Source organism: Pinus tabuliformis, chromosome 7 (assembly GCF_031772625.1).
Source record: "Pinus tabuliformis cultivar Carrire ecotype Pingquan chromosome 7, CPIR1, whole genome shotgun sequence".
Lineage (NCBI taxonomy): Eukaryota > Viridiplantae > Streptophyta > Pinopsida > Pinales > Pinaceae > Pinus > Pinus tabuliformis.
The window spans coordinates 1,971,819,756-1,971,824,216 of NC_142293.1; positions in this window are offsets into that span (position 1 = coordinate 1,971,819,756).

Sequence of the window (4,461 nt, forward strand, 5' to 3'; positions counted from 1 at the left end):
CAACCGCGCAGGTAAGTGTCTCGACCCTTCCTTCCATCAGATTGCATGAATTTTACTTTGAATTGATTGCAAAGTGTAAAGGTGAATGGGTTGAGCGGCCGTATGGCCATTTGGCCGGCCACGTCGGCTAGTTAATGGTCTGGTTGGATGTTTGGGTGGCGGCCGTGACAAAAAGAATGGGCAGCATGCACGTGAGAGCAATCCCGTCGACAAAAACGAGTTTAACAGAAGAGGCGGCGGCAGATCTGCGGGAATTGATGCGGCAGCAAGGGAACTCACAGGCAAATGATGGGATGACGTCGCCCAACGGTCCGGCGGGGACAGCTCACCCCCACGCCACGGATTCCGCCGATTCAAAATCTAATCGGCTAGATTGCCCTCATGCATTTATCAACCACCGTTTTGAACTCGAGTGGCTATCCTGATCTTTCTGCAGTTCGATACGCTGAGCCTTTGGCTTTCAGAACGCTTGTGAAGCACACCCAGAGCGCAGACCAACTGCAGTCTTTCCCAGAAAATGCGCGCTGCCCCTACAGGAACGTTGTTTCTACAGGAACGCAGTTTCTACAGGAAGGCGGGTGCCTCACGTAAAAAGGTGGCAGATTAAAAGGTAACCCTGAAATCTTCACGCAATTGGTTTTTAAAGGTGGCAAAATCGTCGTCCACAGTCTGGTCATAGAAAATTGGTGAAATTGTTGTCTGTTGTGCCTATACTGTCATTCTACAGTATGTCAGGGTAATTAAACTGTGTTAAGTTCCTCAGGGATAAGTTTTGTGGATTATGGGCATGACAGAAGCGTAATTCTACGCTCTGCCTCAGTGGACCAAATTTCTTCCACAATCACCACCTCTGGTTAAGGAAACTGTTTTATCATGCCGGGTAGGTTTATTAGACGAGAACCCACTGATTCAACCAAGTTAAGGGAAAACCAGGAGGTGGTGGAGCTCTTCACATTGGTTCAATGGATATCTTTTTTGTGACAAATTGCAGGGTTACGACGATGAAGTGGCAGAAGAATTTTTGCAGGCTCTGAGGCCGAAATCCAAGACACTGGCCACAGTGAACTTCAGGGGCCTAAGCCTCAAGCTCACCCCGCAATATATCAGTCGAATTACTGAACTTCCAATGGGTCTGCCGTGGGATAAGGAAGAAAGGAAGTTGAGCCAGCAGGCCAAGAAAGAATTCTTTCCACCTAAGGAGGAATTCTCGGAGGACAAAAATGGGGTGCGTAGAACAAGTTTGTTGCCACCATGGAATGAAGTTAGCCTGCAAATCATGAAGTATATAACCTGTGAAGGCCGTTATAGCATCGTGTACGGGTATCATTTTCGGTTGCTCACTGAATTAAGGCACCGGATTGATCTTCCTGTAGAAAATAAACTGAGCATCCCTTATTTCCTGCTACAGTCTCTAATTGAGTGTGCCACAAAGTTAAAAGAAGGCATACCAGATCAGGTAGCCCACCATGGGTTAATCAAAATTCTTGTGGAGGATGCACTTTATTCATATAAGGTTCCCCACTCATGGGAATCATTCAGGAATTTGACAAAAGATGGAGACATAAGGATGCTGACTGAAGAAAGTGGTTCCTCCAGCAGTGAGGAAAAAGAATCAGTGGCCGAGGGAAAGAGAGAAACAGGCCAGAAGACCCCGACCACAGTGCAGAAGAAAGAACAAAAGAAGAAGCATGAGAAAAAGGATGACAAAGAAAAAGGTGACACACCCATCTTGTCAGCAAGAGAGAAGAGGTTGCAGAGCAGAACGGACAAAGCTGAGATGGTCCACGTCAGCCCAAGTACCTCATCAGCACCCGCAACCAAACCAAAAAGCAAAACCCATGCAGCAAAGCAAGCCAAGGTGGCGACACCTGTGTCTATAGGAAAGCAGAAACAGGCTTCTACAGGAAGCCCGAAAACAGAGAAAGGGTCTTCTACAGGAAGCCCGAAAATTATTGGAAAGGGGTCTTCTACAGGAAGCCCGAAAATTTCTAAAACAGGGTCTTCTACAGGAAGCCCTGACAAAATGAAACCCAAGGAGAAGAAGGCTGATATTCGTGAAAGAGAGGCAGCAGCTGTGCTGGCTGCCCTCAGCATGCCACCTAAGCCAAAAGAGAAAAGGAAGAGGGAGACCCCTCTATACTTTAAAGCTCGAAGAAGTGTCCGAATAAAGACAGGAAAACCACAGCCTTCGTCCAGTAGCCCAATTGTCATTGAAGATACCCCTACCTTTCTACAGGAAGCTCTATATTTCTACAGGAAACTTCCTGTAGAAGCTCAGAACGGCCCAAAATCCATTTTATGAGGAGATCTAATGACTAAGGATCGGTTTGGACGCATGCAAGCTATTGTTATCTCCCTTGCACATTGTTGTCACCTCGTCCTGCCATCCTTGTCGACATACAACGAAGTTACCTGCACCAGCAAAGCAGATCGATGAGTTCTCAAGAAAAAGCAAATTTTAAATGAAAAAACGTTGGAGATCTCATACATCTCAGTCATCCAGAAGCCCTGGGAGCGTGATCGGGAGGCCAGATCCTTCGTCATGTAGCATGCACCCAAGGAGGAAGAACTGTTACAAGACATCCCGCGGGAGTCCTGTAACAGTTGAGCCCGCTAGAGTGTATACTCTTCACAGCGCTGGCCATATGCAATGAAACGCGGGCACATGCAACCAAAGCGTCCAATCCATCGGCGGCAGCCTGCAAATATGAACCTCCGGGCCTGCATAAGTTCGCCAGCAGCAAGTAGATCCACTCATCATCGTCCAAAAACCGAAACATCGTGTGCAGCCGCGCAGGTAAGTGTCTCGACCCTTCCTTCCATCAGATTGCATGAATTTTACTTTGAATTGATTGCAAAGTGTAAAGGTGAATGGGTTGAGCGGCCGTATGGCCATTTGGCCGGCCACGTCGGCCAGTTAATGGTCTGGTTGGATGTTTGGGTGGCGGCCGTGACAAAAAGAATGGGCAGCATGCAGGTGAGAGAAATCCCGTCGAACAAAACGAGTTTAACAGAAGAGGCGGCGGCAGATCTGCGGGAATTGATGCGGCAGCAAGGGAACTCGCAGGAAAATGATGGGATGACGTCGCCCAACGGTCCGGCGGGGACAGCTCACCCCCACGCCATGGATTCCGCCGATTCAAAATCTAATCGGCTAGATTTCCCTCATGCATTTATCAACCACCGTTTTGAACTCGAGTGGCTATCCTGATCTTTCTGCAGTTCGATACGCCGAGCCTTTGGCTTTCAGAACGCTTGTGAAGCAAATCCCAGAGCGCAGACCAACTGCAGTCTTTCCCGGAAAATGCGCACTACCCCTACAGGAACACTGTTTCTACAGGAACGCAGTTTCTACAAGAAGGCGGGTGCCTCACGTAAAAAGGTGGCAGATTAAAAGGTAACCCTGAACTCTTCACGCAATTGGTTTTTAAAGGTGGCAAAATCGTCGTCCACAGTCTGGTCATAGAAAATTGGTGAAATTGTTGTCTGTTGTGCCTATATTGTCATTCTACAGGATGTCAGGGTAATTAAACTGTGTTAAGTTCCTCAGGGATAAGTTTTGTGGATTATGGGCATGACAGAAGCGTAATTCTACGCTCTGCCTTAGTGGACCAAATTTCTTCCACAATCACCACCTCTGGTTAAGGAAACTGTTTTATCATGCCGGGTGGGTTTATTAGACGAGAACCCACTGATTCAACCAAGTTAAGGGAAAACCAGGAGGTGGTGGAGCTCTTCACACGGGTTCAATGGATATCTTTTTGTGACAAATTGCAGGGTTACGACGATGAAGTGGCAGAAGAATTTTTGCAGGCTCTGAGGCCGAAATCCAAGACACTGGCCACAGTGAACTTCAGGGGCCTAAGCCTCAAGCTCACCCCGCAATATATCAGTCGAATTACTGAACTTCCAATGGGTCTGCCGTGGGATAAGGAAGAAAGGAAGTTGAGCCAGCAGGCCAAGAAAGAATTCTTTCCACCTGAGGAGGAATTCTCGGAGGACAAAAATGGGGTGCGTAGAACAAGTTTGTTGCCACCATGGAACGAAGTTAGCCTGCAAATCATGAAGTATATAACCTGTGAAGGCCGTTATAGCATCGTGTACGGGTATCACTTTCGGTTGCTCACTGAATTAAGGCACCGGATTGATCTTCCTGTAGAAAAGAAACTGAGCATCCCTTATTTCCTGCTACAGTCTCTAATTGAGTGTGCCACAAAGTTAAAAGAAGGCATACCAGATCAGGTAGCCCACCATGGGTTAATCAAAATTCTTGTGGAGGATGCACTTCATTCATATAAGGTTCCCCTCTCATGGGAATCATTCAGGAATTTGACAAAAGATGGAGACATAAGGATGCTGACTGAAGAAAGTGGTTCCTCCAGCAGTGAGGAAAAAGAATCAGTGGCCGAGGGAAAAAGAGAAATAGGCCAGAAGACCCCGACCACAGTGCAGAAGAAAGAA